This window comes from Oratosquilla oratoria, chromosome 27 (genome assembly GCF_046742065.1).
Source record: "Oratosquilla oratoria isolate Oo_2021 chromosome 27, ASM4674206v1, whole genome shotgun sequence".
Lineage (NCBI taxonomy): Eukaryota > Metazoa > Arthropoda > Malacostraca > Stomatopoda > Squillidae > Oratosquilla > Oratosquilla oratoria.
The window spans coordinates 10,620,289-10,635,501 of NC_134803.1; the positions used below are offsets into that span (position 1 = coordinate 10,620,289).

General features: G+C 40.3%; 1 protein-coding gene across 3 annotated transcripts in view; it reads right to left on the bottom strand.

The window, feature by feature from the left end:
* The window catches only part of sll (adenosine 3'-phospho 5'-phosphosulfate transporter 1), a 161,468-nt gene extending 147,042 nt beyond the window's left edge, over positions 1–14,426 (bottom strand). Inside the window, exon 1 of one of the 3 annotated variants that reach the window (XM_076210215.1) lies at positions 14,003–14,426. The gene's annotated coding sequence lies outside the window, so the exon portion shown is untranslated. Of the gene's footprint in view, positions 1–13,528; positions 13,938–14,002 lie in introns of those variants that run through there. The other 2 variants (XM_076210214.1, XM_076210213.1) reach the window with 2 other exon arrangements.
* Positions 14,427–15,213: the final 787 nt, after the last annotated feature.

Consider the following 15,213-nt stretch of genomic DNA (forward strand, 5'->3'; position numbering starts at 1 on the left):
GGAGGTTAGGTTTAACCAATTAACACTAGTTACCCAAAGAGTTGATAAACTGGAAGAACTAAAGGAGAACCAAAACCTAAATAAAGAAATAGAAGAATTGAAAAGACAGTTAAAAGTAAAATACGAGAATGAGGAATTAAAGAATAATAATAAATAGAATAAAGAGTCCATAGCAAAAAAAGCACAGGGTTGGAGAAAAGTCCAAGAGAACAACAAAATTGCATTTAGTGATACAGTGACACAACAGATGAAAGAACAAACTAAGGACACAGTAAAGTGATGAGAGAGGAGAATATAGTAAGAGACTTAGCGGACAAAAAGAAATGTATAATTATATTAGGGATGGAAGAGAAGCATAATCCAAATAGGACCACAAGAGTAAAAAAGAAGGAAATGGTAAACAAGACATTAGTAGTTGAAGAGGATGGACAAGAAACAGGGAAAGAAATTGAAGAAATATATAGAATAGGGAAATACAATACAGATAAGACCAGAACAATTAAGATCAAATTCAGGTCACAAACGACAGCAGAGAATATCTTAGCAAAAACAGGGAAACTAGCAAACAGTGAGCAATATAAACAGGTATGGATAAAAAGAGAAATCAATAAAGAGGAAAGAGAGGATGAGAAAGCAAAAAGACAAGAAGCTAAGAAATAAAATGAGAAAAGAACAGCCAGAAAGAGAGAAATTATGTTGGAGAGTAGTGGATATGAAAGTGAGGAAATGGTTCATAGCAGAAAAAACGGAAAGGAAACAGAAAACACGATGGAAGTAGCAGAAAATTAAAAGTGTCTTACACATACATAGATGGCTTAATAACAGGCTTGAACGAACTGAATGATTACCTGAAGGAAAAAGAACCGGACATAATGGGAATTGTAGAGACAAAATTGAAATGTCACATATGAAAAGAATAGAGTAGAGATGATTATGATGGAAGTGGAGGGCAGGGATGGGAAGAGCAGGATGTTTGTAGTAAATTATGTGCCTCCTAAAACGGCTTCGTGGGAAGAGAGAGAATACAAAAATATGTTAGAAGACACAAGGATAACACTAAATAAGATAATGGAAGATGGAGAAAGAATACTTATAATGGGTGACTTTAATTGTAAAGAAATCTGCTGGGAAGAGATGACAGTGAAGGGTGGAGATGACCTATGGGGAAATGTAATACTTGATATGATTATAGAACATACAATGATGCAATGGATACAAGAGAATACTAGGTATAGAACTGAGGAAGAACCATCAAGACTAGACCTAATAATCACATCAGAACCCGAAATAATGGACAAGATTGAATATAAGATGCCAATAAGTAAAAGTGACCACATATTGGTTGATCAAGCTTGTTATTAATCCATCTATATTTGTGAAAAAAAAAAAAATTCTGTTACCTCCATCCTGTTTTCTGTTTTTCTCTACTATGAACCATTTCCTCACTTTCATATCCACTACTATCCAATAGAATTTCTCTGACTCTGTTCTGTTCTCGTTTTTTTTTTTTTTTTTTTCTTAGCTTTGATTCTTTCTGGTTTCTCATCCTGTCTTTCATCTTTATTCATCTCTTTTTAACCATACCTGTTTATACTGATCACTTTTTGCTAGTTTCCCTGTTTTTGATAAGACATTCTCTGTTGTTGTTTGTGACCTGAATTTAACCTTAATTTGTCTGGTCTTGTCCATATTGTATTTCCCAAATCAATATATTTCTTTAATATCTTTCTCTATTTCTTATTCATCTTCTTGAACTATTTTAATACCTTGTTTACTTTTTCCTTCTCTTCCTTTACTTTTGTAGTCCTATTTGGATTATGCTTCTCTTCCATTTCTAATATAATTATACATTTCTTTTTATCTGCTAAGCCTCTTACTATATTCTCCTTCTCTCTCATCACTTTAATAACTGTGTCCTTAGTTTGTTCTTTCATCTGTTGTTTCACTATATCTCTAAGTTCAATTTTGTTATTATCTTTGACTTTTTTCCAACCACTTACCTTTTTTGCTATGGACTCTTTATTCTCATCATTATTCCTTTTGAAAGATCAAAGAGAAAGAGGTGATATGATTACAATATTCAGGTCATTAAAGGGGATAGATTACAAAGACATAAGAGATCATTTGATTAAAGATAGGAGGACTTTAAGAGGTCATGGGAACAAAGGAAGAACACATGTCTAAAGGATGTGAAGAAATACATTTTTCCATATGAATGCATACTTGCAATAGCTTAGAAGGTGATATAGCCCAAGCTCAAACAATATATGAATTCAACTATGATAACTGGAAATCAAGGATATAGATTAAATTAGAATCTGTACATGAATTTGAGGTTAAGTACAGTAAATAGAAAAGTAGGATATGGGACCTAACAAGCATTGATCCTTTCCTCTATACTACAATTAGGCAAATATATACACATTCAGATCACAAAACATTGATTCAAATATCAGCCCAACAGAGGAATCCCTCCAATGACAAATAAGAACCATCAACCAGCTTTGAAACTGTAGCAAAACACTAGGCCAAGTCACAATTGAATCAAAACACCTTAAGGCTAAGTATAATAAATTGTAGAGTAGGAGTTGGGACCCTGAGTGTTGTTCCTTTCCTGTGCACTAAAATGATGTAAATACCTCATCATACACTGCCCTACTCTAGCCTTACCCAGACAAAACATTATCTCTTTCTTGGATGATTTGTTGGACAACCCAGTGACTAAAGCCAGTTACCAGAAAGTTGTTCTTCTCCTGCATGAGACACCTAGGGCAATGAATTGATTGACCAATTACTTTTCATCAGCCATATGGACACAAAATCAGAAAATTATACAATAATGCACTCACTAATTGGTCAATCCATCCTAGATGAAACTGTATTTACAGCCTGCTACTCATCTTACAATTATTTCCATATAATTCTTGCATAAACAAATAATAATTTAACAAATTCAACACATAAGTAATTAAAATACATGGTAATGTCAGATATGCGCAAATCCGCAGGTGGCGCCACCATCACGGATGTACTGTTTACACTGCCATCTTTTATGGCCCATTGGAATATGTATGCCTCAGTTTGAATGCTTGAAGCATTCAGTACATGCACAGGATATTCAAATTGTCTTCTTGTTCTGCAAGTGTATGCCCAATTCTTCAAAATTAAACAAATTTTCACTGATTTAAATGCAAATTTGGTTATTAACTTTGGTAAAATAGATTTCCGAGTAAATATTTCAAGGTAAGGCACCTATAAAAAAATATTTCAATATAATAAAAATAGTTTTTTAGTCTATTTCATCCCAGAAATGAGCAACTCAAGATTGTTGGTAATGTGACAGCTGAGCCATAATGGAGAATATGTAGGTAGGTACGTGTGAATCTGCAGGCGATGCCACCATCACGGATGTACTGCTTACACCGCCATTTTTTGCAGTACATTCAAATTCTTGTAGTATTCAGGGCATGTGCAGAATTTTCATATTGTCTCACTGTTCTGTAAGTGTATGCCCAGTTCTTCAAAAACAAAATCACTGATTTAAACATAAATTTGGCTATTAGCCATGGCAAATTATTTTTCCGAGTGGAACTCTAAAGATAATGTACCTATATATGAATATTTTACTGTGATATTCGTGATTTTTAGACTATTTTTTCCCAGAAATGAGCAACTTTAAGATCATTGGTAATTTGTCAGCTGTGTCTTAATGCACAACATGTAGGCATATTCTCTGATACTTAGTCATGTTTGTTTACACATGACATGTGTTACAGCCAACCGTGAATCAACACTATTTTCAAATTGCCCGCCTACTACTCACTGCTTCGAACAAGACTCATAGCCGATGTACTTACGTACAACGTTCGAGTTCGAACCTCGCCACGAAGCTTTGACCCCGCCCACCTTGGGTATAAAAAGAGCCTCCCCGGCTGTCCACCCACTCTCATACCTTCACCACCCACCTTAAGTCTCATACCTTCGACGCTGTACATTGGTGCATTGCTGTTTTTGTACGCAAGTATTTAGTGTAGGCCAACTTGGACTTGTATATCTTTGTTATGTGTTTTTGATGTATTGAACTTTTATTTGTCTTGTATGTATTTTGTCTATTAATGTCCCAGTGTTCGTTAAGTGTACGTAAATGATAATTAAAACTTTATTTTTGTTTGTGTAAAATATAATTAGTTAAGTTTCGTGCAGACGTATATCTTACCTCAACCATAATCCTCACCATTCCTACTTACATTCAGTCTCAAATAGAACTTTTTCTCGGAACGTATTTTACCTATACGTTCCACTTTTATTGTTGTGGGTCCGCTTCTTACCTGGAACTCGACTTACCCCTAGATTTCGACTAAAGTTCCCCTCATTACGTTAACTCAGGCCAAACTCAGCGAGCAACCCATGACAATTTGGGGGCCTGCCAAGGGATTTATGGTATTCTATATCTACGTGAAATAGATTAGTGACCCGTAGGTAAGATCGAAGTCTGCTAACCTCTTAACGTCAAATATCAGTAACACGTGCAATTGTCACTTTGTCTATTACCGTACACTCACCGTCACTGAATTATTTATGCTTTATTTAAATTTTCAATATTACGTTAGGTTAGATGGTAGGATATAAACTCATGTGTTCAATTTGTGCTTGATTATCAATACGTTAGGTTAGATGATAGGATACAAAACTGTAAGGTATCGATTATTCGAAGTGTGTGAGACTCCGACACATTCAACCGGTTCCAACTGAGAACCCCCCTATTTCTTAAGTTCGCAGTAACTCATCCAAGTAACTTACCGGTACTCGACTACCACCTCCCTCCCGAGTTAACTAGCGATCTTCCTAAATTACCCACTTGCTGTAGCCCTAACGTCGAACAAAAGTTACGACCCCGTTATAGTGACCTTTCCTCAGTAACTGTGCCTAGGAGATTTATACTATCCCCCCACAGCTTCGAAAGTTAACTATACCTGCACAGTAAGCCGTGTATTCTAAGATTCAGACCATTAGTTAGCCATATTCTGATTCAGCGACAGTCTATGTGTGAACTACCCTCTTTCCTATCGGGAAACCTCGAAGCAAGCTACACGAAAGTTACGGGCGTGTAGTTTGAGCGCTGAACCATAGTATACACACCGTCTATAGGATAAATGTTCATAGACCGGGTTCTTATAGAGACCCATCATAGATTTCACTCCCCCCGAACAGGGGTTTAGTCAATTTTTTCGTGTGTGAAGTCCAAGAATTGGTTTATACTAAAATCCCTGGAGTGGAATTCTCGTGTATATACACCAACCATGCCTTTCAACATAGAAACTTTCATAAAAAATCCCTCAGTGGATCAGTTAGAGTATGATCTCAAAATGGATGATTGGATACTGTTGGCTCAAACCTACCAAATTAATGCTCCTACTAGATTACGTAAAGATGAACTCAAACGAGTGGTCATCGAATCCCTTGTAGACCTGCTCATCCTCGATGCAGATGCATTCCAACTACTGAGTCAAGAAAGTGCTCGTGACGTAACTGAAGGAGACCCTGTAAATGATAGTGTTCCCCTGTTGCAGCTTGAAGCACGCGCTCCTCCCCAATCTCCCTTCAATAAATCGGAAATATCTTTAGAATTAGAAAAAATTAAATTAGAGAGAGAGAGAATGAAACACGAACGAGAAGAAAAAGAGAAAGAACGGGAGCTTGAATTAATGAGATTAAAAGCACGTGAAGAAGAAAAAGAGAAAGAGCGGGAGCTTGAATTACTAAAATTAAAAGAACGAGAGAAAGACCGTGAGCTTGAGCTGAGAAAGGAGGAACGTGACAGAGAAAGACAGTGTGAACGTGAGAGAGAACTCGAAGTCGAGTACGAACGAAAGTTGAAATTGGCCGACATAGATGGGAAAAATAAATCTACCCACCTGTTAAATAACCAAATTGCCTCCCTTCCCAATTTCGATGAGTCAGACCCAGAATACTTTTTTAGGCAATTTGAATGTTTAGCTGAGCACGTAAACTGGCCAGTAGAAGAATGGGTTTGGATCATACAAAGCAAATTGGTAGGAACAGCCACCAAAGTCTTACAGTCTTGAGGAATACTCTTCCTATGAAATAGTCAAATCTAGCATCCTCAATGCCTATCAAGTTACCCCTGAGTCTTACCGTCAAAAATTCAGAAAATTGACCAAATCTGCTAACTCGACATTTGTCGAATTTGCCTCTGAAAAACTCAGAATCCTTAAGCAATGGCTCTCTGCCACCAAAGTAAATACATACGATCAACTCGTTAACTTGATGGCCTTCGAGGAATTTAAGCGCAGAATTCCATTCCAAATCGTGCTTCATTTAGATGGGAAAAATGTATCTGATTTAACTGAAGCAGCATTACTTGCCGATGGTTACGCAGTAATTAACAGGTTGAATGTACAGCGTGGTAGCCATACTGTAAAGCGATCAGTAGATCTCCCTGTCACTCCCGATGATAAGCAGGCAGAAAAGGCCTCTACCCCTACCCCCCTCTGCTCTTCCTGTAGTTACTGTAAGAAACCTGGCCATCACATCACTCGATGCCAAGAACCAGGCTGCAGGTTATCAAAGTACCAAAGTGCGTCAAAAGCGCCTACCCAATATACTGGACCTAAATCTTACGGTCCTCATAAACCGGTGACCCATGTAGTGAAAGATAACTCCCCCCCCTGTGAAGATGCCTTTAAAGACTTCAAGTCCTGTGGGGAAATTTCTGCTGATGAAAAAAAAAACCCTTTTCCCTATTACAATTTCACTGGAGCAGCTCAGTCCATAGTGAGCAAGCAGGCTTTGCCTGAGATAACTAAGAGCATGACTGGAAAGAAAGTAACTGTAAGTGATCTATCATCTACCCAGTCCATTGAAATAGCACGAATATTTCTGAAGTGTCAGTTGTTCCAGAAAGAAGTGGAAGTTGGTGTTTGGAAAGGCTCTATGCCTGTCCCCGGGGTTGATCTCATCCTAGGAAATGATCTAGCTGGTTCTATGGTTGTTCCTCCCCCAGATATTACTAAGTTACCTAGTAATGAGACCCCTACCGTGGTGGAAGATCACCTTCATCCTAACATTTTTCCTCTGTGCGCAGTCACCAGGTCTCAAACTCCCCCTTCTGATAGTAATGTAACCTATAAGTTTGATCTTCCCAACCAACTAATTTCCCGAGAAAACTTAATCAAAGCTCAACATGATGACCCGACTTTACAGAACCTCCATAGACTAGCGGTCGATTCCAGGGAAGAGGTCGACCATTTCCCAGGATACTATTACCAGGATGGTATCTTAATGAGATGTGATAAACCTTCTAACTGTTCTGACCAAGATTCTTGGGCAGAGGTCCACCAGATAGTTATCCCTTTATCTATCAGAAATAGAGTGATTGAAATAGCCCATAATGGAGCTGGAGGGCATATGGGAGTCGGTAAGACTTACAAGAAAATTCAAAATAATTTTTTCTGGCCTAGTTTTAAAAAGTCAGTTTCAGAGTATGTAAGGTCTTGCCACGTTTGCCAAATGGTGGGCAAACCGAACCAGAAAATCCCCCAGGCTCCATTAAACCCCATTCCAGTTCCAGATGAGCCCTTTGATAAAATCATTATAGACTGTGTTGGACCCCTGCCTAGGACCAAGAAAGGAAACCAATTTATTCTTACGGTCATGTGCCCGGTAACGAGGTATCCTGAAGCTTTTCCTCTCAAGAGAATAAATGCCAAAATTATAGCTGACACCTTATTAAAAAAATTTACTCAAGTAGGATTGCCAAAAGAAATACAATCCGATCGAGGAACTAACTTCACGAGTGACCTCTTTGCCAGTACCCTAAAGGAACTAGGTATTTCCCAAATCCTGTCCTCTGCTTATCATCCAGAATCACAAGGGGCATTAGAACGTTTCCATCAAACCCTCAAGTCAATGCTCAAAAAATATTGCAATCAATCTTCTTCTGATTGGGATGAGGGGTTGCCTCTAATGCTGTTCGCTGTCAGAGAGACGGTTCAACAGTCATTGGGATACTCTCCCTTTGAACTGCTCTATGGGTGCCAGATCAGAGGGCCCCTCAAGGTTCTGAAAGAACAGTGGTACCAGGAAACTCCACAATATCCTAATCAGACAGTCAATAAATTCATGGATAAATTAAAAAGTCAATTACACAAAGTAAGGAGCATTGCCTTGGAAAATTTAAAAACTTCTCAACATAAAATGAAGGCTCATTTTGATAAGAAAGTTAAAGTTAGGAAATTCAATCCAGGCGATGAGGTACTACTCTTCTTACCAGTCCCAGGGACCCCTCTTTCTCTAAAATTTCAGGGCCCTTACGTAGTTTCTCATCGGCTGGATAAACAAAACTATGTAGTCCTCACTCCTGACCGTCGTAAAGATTCTAGACTAGTACACATCAACCTAATGAAAGAGTACGTTTGCAGAAAGCCTACTGATGCGCTAGAGAGACCTATATCATGCATTGTAAAATCACCCCTTACACATGAACCTAACATACGAGAAGCCGATACGACGGCTCTCAAGTCCAACTCTGCCCTCCTGGCAGACCCTACTCCGTGCCTTGGGCACCTAGACGAAGTGAAACGAGTTAGCATAATTCGGTTATTCGAGAAGCACCCCTCGGTATTCGCGGATAAACCAGGAGTGTGCACCACCATTACTCACGACATAGAGTTGCAACCTAATACTCTTCCTATCCGCCTCAACCCCCACAAAGCTGAGAGAATGCAGAAAGAAATGAACTACTTGTTGGAGAACGGACTTGCTGAACCTAGCTGCTCCCCCTGGGCATCGCCGGCGCTCCTAGTACCGAAGAAAGGTGATGACGAGTGGAGGCTCTGCGTCGACTATCGGAAGCTAAACGCGGTGACAGTCAAGGACTGCTACCTGCTTCCCCGTATCGACGCCCTCGTGGATCAAGTGGGAAGGGCTCCTTACATCTCTAAGGTGGACCTGATTAGAGGTTATCACCAAATTAAATTCCATGTATAAGTTGAACAGCCAGGGCGACATAACGCATCCTTGACGAAGTCCCACCTTTACTTCAAACCACTCACTCTCTCCATTTCTAATCCTAACACATGCTCTACCACTCACATAAAAACTCTTGACAGCTCCCAAAAGCTTTCCTCCTATCCCATAAATCTGCATAACCTCCCACAGTGCCTTTCTGTCTACCCTATCATAAGCCTTTTCCAGATCCATAAAAGCCCAAAAAACATCCTTCCCCTTTCCTATAGCTTTCTCACATATGTCTTACCACAAAGATCTGATCTACACAACCTCTACCCGTCCTAAATCCACACTGTTCCTCACCAATTACTCCTTCTGTTCCTCTCCTAATCCTCTCAATTAAGATTCTCCCATAAGCCTTCCCTACTACACTCAACAGGAGTTTGAATGTGTTTGAGATGAGGTGTCTGAGAAGTATGGTGGGGGTTACTAGGCTGGATAGAGTGAGAAATGAGGAGGTGAGGAGGAGAACAGGGGTGAAAAAGGATTTGGGAGATAGGGTTGATGAAAGAATATTAGGATGGTTTGGACACATGGAAAGAATGAGTGAAGAAAGACTAGTAAAAGAGGTATGGAAGGCAGATGTGGAGGGAGTGAACATGAGGGGACGTCCTAGGATGAGGTGGATGGATGGGGTGAAGGGGGCTTTGGGGAAGAGGGGAATGTCTGTTGAGGAAGGAAGGGAGAGGACGGAAGACAGAGGTGAGTGGAGAATGGTTGTATATGGATGATGTTGTGACTGCATGAGGAGGAATGGGCGGGGGGGTGGGGGTGGGGGGTGGGGTAGTATGTGTGAGTAAATTTTGACGCAGCCCGAAGGGATTTCTCCCCGTCCTCGCCTTATATGCAAAGGGGGACGGAGAGGGGGGGGTCGCCGATTAAATGAAGCGGCCTTGCTGTGGATGTACTGTGTCTTGCGACACTGCTTCTGACCCAGGGCGGTGGGCAGGGTGCAGGGATGACCCGTCATCCAGGAGGTGCTCAGATGAGAGGAAGGGTGGGAGGGGTGTGGAGTGTATTTAGGGATGAAATGGGTGGGAGTGTTTTTATGCCTTTCCCTTTTTGGCTACCTCCCTTGGAAGAGGGAAAAAGCCTTGGTATATGTATGTATGTACCAAATTAAATTAACCCCCAGACCCCAAACCTTATCCTCCTTTATAACCCCTTTTGGCCTCTTTAATTTTCTTGTCCTTCCTTTCGGGCTTTGCAATGCCCCTGCCACCTTCCAACGTGCTATCAACTATACTATAGCCGGCCTCCCTGATACTTATGCTTACCTCGATGATCTTATCGTCCTAGCAGATTCATGGGAAGAACATCTACGCAAGTTGGACGCCCTTCTTGAGCGACTCGCCACCACTGGGTTCGTCGTCAACCTGTCAAAGTCCGTCTTTGGCAGTGCGACGATATCATACCTAGGGCACGAGGTGGGAAACGGGCAGTACCGACCGCAGCAAGCAAACTTAGAAGCCATCTTGAACTTCCCAGTACCAACCACCAGGAAGTCTCTCCAACGCTTCTTAGGAATGACGGGCTTTTACCGTTGTTTTTGTCGTAACTTCTCCTCCATCGCGGCTCCCCTCACCGCCCTCACCAGTACCAAGGAGAAATTCGTCTGGTCCCCAGCCTGCCAACGCTCCTTCGACACCCTTCGGCAGTTCCTGAGCAGCGAACCGGTGTTGAAGGCCCCTGACTACTCCCAACCCTTCGTCCTTCACGTAGACGCATCGGGAGAGGGGATAGGAGGGGTCTTGCTGCAGACAGACGACGACACCCGGGCCTTACATCCCGTGTGTTACTACTCTGCCAAACTGCTCCCCTACCAGCGGTCTTACTCTACAGTGGAGAAGGAAGCATTGGCCCTAGTGTCTACTTTCAAACATTTCGAGTGTTACTTGACGTATCCTGGCCATGTAACACTCGTCTACTCCGACCACAACCCTCTCACCTTCATCGAGAGGGCCCGACTCTCCAATCAACGAATCCTCCGATGGGCCCTTGCCCTCCAATCATTCAACTTCCGCATGGTCCACATCAGGGGAGAAGACAACCTAATTGCGGACACCCTGTCTAGGGGAGCGACCAGCTTCCTAGACGATTCACGGTGACTATGGACCCTCTAGTCCAGCTGCTCCCCGTTACGCTGGACTTCCGGCGGGGAGTGTTACAGCCAACCGTGAATCAACACTATTTTCAAATCGCCCGCCTACTACTCACTGCTTTGAACAAGACTCATAGCCGATGTACTTACGTACAACGTTCGAGTTCGAACCTCGCCACGAAGCTTTGACCCCGCCCACCTTGGGTATAAAAAGAGCCTCCCCGGCTGTCCACCCACTCTCATACCTTCACCACCCACCTTAAGTCTCATACCTTCGACGCTGTACATTGGTGCATTGCTGTTTTTGTACGCAAGTATTTAGTGTAGGCCAACTTGGACTTGTATATCTTTGTGTGTTTTTGATGTATTGAACTTTTATTTGTCTTGTATGTATTTTGTCTATTAATGTCCCAGTGTTCGTTAAGTGTACGTAAATGATAATTAAAACTTTATTTTTGTTTGTGTAAAATATAATTAGTTAAGTTTCGTGCAGACGTATATCTTACCTCAACCATAATCCTCACCATTCCTACTTACATTCAGTCTCAAATAGAACTTTTTCTCGGAACGTATTTTACCTATACGTTCCACTTTTATTGTTGTGGGTCCGCTTCTTACCTGGAACTCGACTTACCCCTAGATTTCGACTAAAGTTCCCCTCATTACGTTAACTCAGGCCAAACTCAGCGAGCAACCCATGACACATGTCATAGATACTACTAGTATTAGGCGCAGAGGGTGTTGCTCACAAATAATACTTACATTGTTATAGCATGAATTTTAAGATGTTGGACAGGCTATGCTATACCTATTACATAGCCGGCTATGGCTATGACAGCATGTATATGATATAACTATTATTAATATGGTCAGTATTCCAGGTCATAGACCATGACAAGTCTCAAGACTAGTCTAGTAGAGGTCTAGATACAAGACTTAAATTTTCTTCTGGGTTTCATGATGATAATATACATGAGCTGTTGAAATAAGGCTGTTTATTTGGAGAATCATGATTATAGATAACATGATTAAACAAAATAACTCTTTTGAAAGTAAAAATACTTTATTATTTTTTCCATTTCAGTAACTTGGTGTAAAAAATAATTCACCAATATCAATGTAAATTTAAGTTAGGTCTTAGGATAGTTGCAGTACTGGCTGGTTGGTGTACTGAGAGGCAATCTAAGGGTAAGAGCTAAGGCATCTATATATGCACTTTTTAACCCATAAAACCTTTACATGCCAAGTTGCATGTCAATTGGGCCAGGGATTTGGATTTTATGGATGATTATCTCTAAATTGACAATAGTTGCCATGGCAATATGATAGGTGTTAGTAACAATAGTATAAAAAGAAGGTCCTACACTGTTTTTGACATGCTCGGGCGATATGTTGACCCATAAAACCTTCGTATGCCTAGTTGCATGTCAACTGGGCCAGGGGTTTGGATTTTATGGATGATTATCTCTAAATTGACAATAGTTGCCATGGCAACATGATACGTGTTAGTAAGAATAGTATATAAGGAAGGTCCTACATTGTTTCTGACATGCTCAGGTGATTTGTTGACTCAAAACCTTCATATGCCAAGCTGCATGTCAACTGGGCCAGGGGTTTGGAATTTATGGATGATTATCTCTAAATTGACAATAGTTGCCATGGCAACATCATAGGTGTTAGTAAGAATAGTACAAAAGGAAGGTCTGCATTGTTTTTTACATGCTCAGATGATTTGTTGACCCATAAATAAAACCTTCACATGCCAAATTGCATGTCAATTGGGCCAGGGGTTTGGATTTTACTGATGATCATCTCAAAATTGACAAATTGATAGTTCCCATGAAAAGGCAAATTTGGTATGAATAATTATGATGGAGATGTTCCACACTGTTTTTGACATGCTCAGATAATTTGCTGACCCAAGCCCAAGTATTCCAAATTTCAGTAAAATTGAACCAGTGGTTTGGAGTTTATGTGTATTTCTTTACTAAAATCTTTACAAATTACCACCCATAATTCTAACCTTTTGTTATGGTAGTCTAGCCAAAAATTTGGGATAAAAAAAAATCGTATCTCCCTTTATCTTTTAAGCTATTTAAAAAAAAATTAAAAAGTATTTTGTTTCTAGTGAAATTGTCTTTCATATGCAACGAGAATTTTATTTTCTTTTTTTCTCCTTTTTTTGTGCCCGTACCTAGTAATGACAAGATAACACAGGGGATAATCATATTTTGTGTCCCTTGATGCGAGTACCTACTTGTGGTACCTTATCACAGGATTCCCGAGGCAATGCAATTAAAATTATCTATCATATGCCACTCATGGACTGTCACCCTGTTATGCTATATGTATAAAACTAAATAACTACTAATTAATCGCATGAGTATATATTCTTACTTGCCTAGTATTTACGGCTCTTCAATGCCACGTCAGAAATGATCGCTTGGATGATCAGGTTAGGATAGGATATGTTCCTTGAGTTGGCACTTAAACACAGACGCTGAATTGTCACAGAAACACACTTGTTACGTTCTATATTTGAAATTGTGCAATAATTCTCAAGCCTCAGATTCGAACTTGAACTCAAATTTAAAAAATCAACCTTCTCCACATCTGGTTTCCAATGGTCGCGGGAGGTCAGTACCCCATTGTTTGTTGACGTACGGTAGCGAGCCTAGTAACACGGACTTAAATCAATGAAATAACACGGATTTATATAAACTAAACATATGTACATACATAGTACCCTATTACAGTAATATGCTAATATGGGATTGCATCACACCGTAGTACTCTAATCATTATTGAAGAACAACGATGGTCATTTGATACAATACGAACGTTTGGAAACCACAATAATTTTGTATTTACCTTGTTGTATCTTACGGAACGGAAAGCAACGCTTGTGATGCCCCGTCTTTGTATCTCGCAGTGTCTAGTTTGCTCTTAGATTCGTGTTTAGTTTTTCCACACTATTGTTTCGTTCAGTTTGTTCCAGAGATCCACCGCTCTGTGTGGAAAACTTTTTCTTAGGTCTCTTCTATAGCTGTCTTTGTTGAGTTTCTTCTTATGCCCCCTTGTATTCTCTTATCCCAATTAAGTAAGTCCTCTCTATCAAGGACTTCCATGCCTTTCATGATTCTGTATATGGTCAGCAGGTCATCTCTTTCTCTTCTTTGTTTCAGTCGGTGAATTCAGTATTGACAATCTCTTCCCACATGACAGCTTTGAAAGTGTTGGGGCAATCTTCACAGTTGCCCTCTGGATTCTTGCAATCTTCTTTATTTTCTTTCTGGTACTGAGTGACCATAATGTCGCAGTATACTTCAGTCTGGGCCTTATCAATGTGACTAGTATTTTTTATACCATTTCTTCGTCCTAACAGGTAAGGGCTACCTTTATTGATCTTTGCAAGTTGCATGATTCTCCAACAATTTTGTTTATCTGGGGCCGTATACACAAAACTTGTTAGCACTAACAAATAGCTGTTAAGGGTAACAAATTCCTGTTAAGGCTAACATTTAGCTGTTAAGCACTAACAGTGATACAGAAAACTTGTTAAGGCCTTAAAAGTACTGTTAAGATAAAAGTGCTGAGGAGGACTATTAAGCTCTTAACAAGTTCCTGTTAGTAGAGAAGATGGCGGAGCAACAACAACTAAAAAGATGACTGCGAGTTTATCGACAGCGACGGGACATATTTAACGAGTACAATGATGACGAACTCATCGAACGCTTCAGAATGAACCGTGCTGGTATAATAAAAATGGCTGATTTAGTGAGGGACAAACTTCAATCCCGAACAGAACGGAATCGACCGCTGAGTCCTGAGACGAAGGTGGCAATTACCCTATGATATTTAGCCACAGGTAAAATGCAGCAGTGACGAATTTGGGACCTCGCAAGCATCAATCAGCCGTGTCATTACTCAAACAATTGATGCACTATCAGAACCAGATATTGTAACTCAAGTTTGTAAAATTCCTATTGACTCGCCAAGAAGTGCAAGTAAAACAAGCAGAGTTCATGGAAAACTGTAGGTTTCCCGGTGTTGTGGGTACCATAGATGGCATAAACATTAGA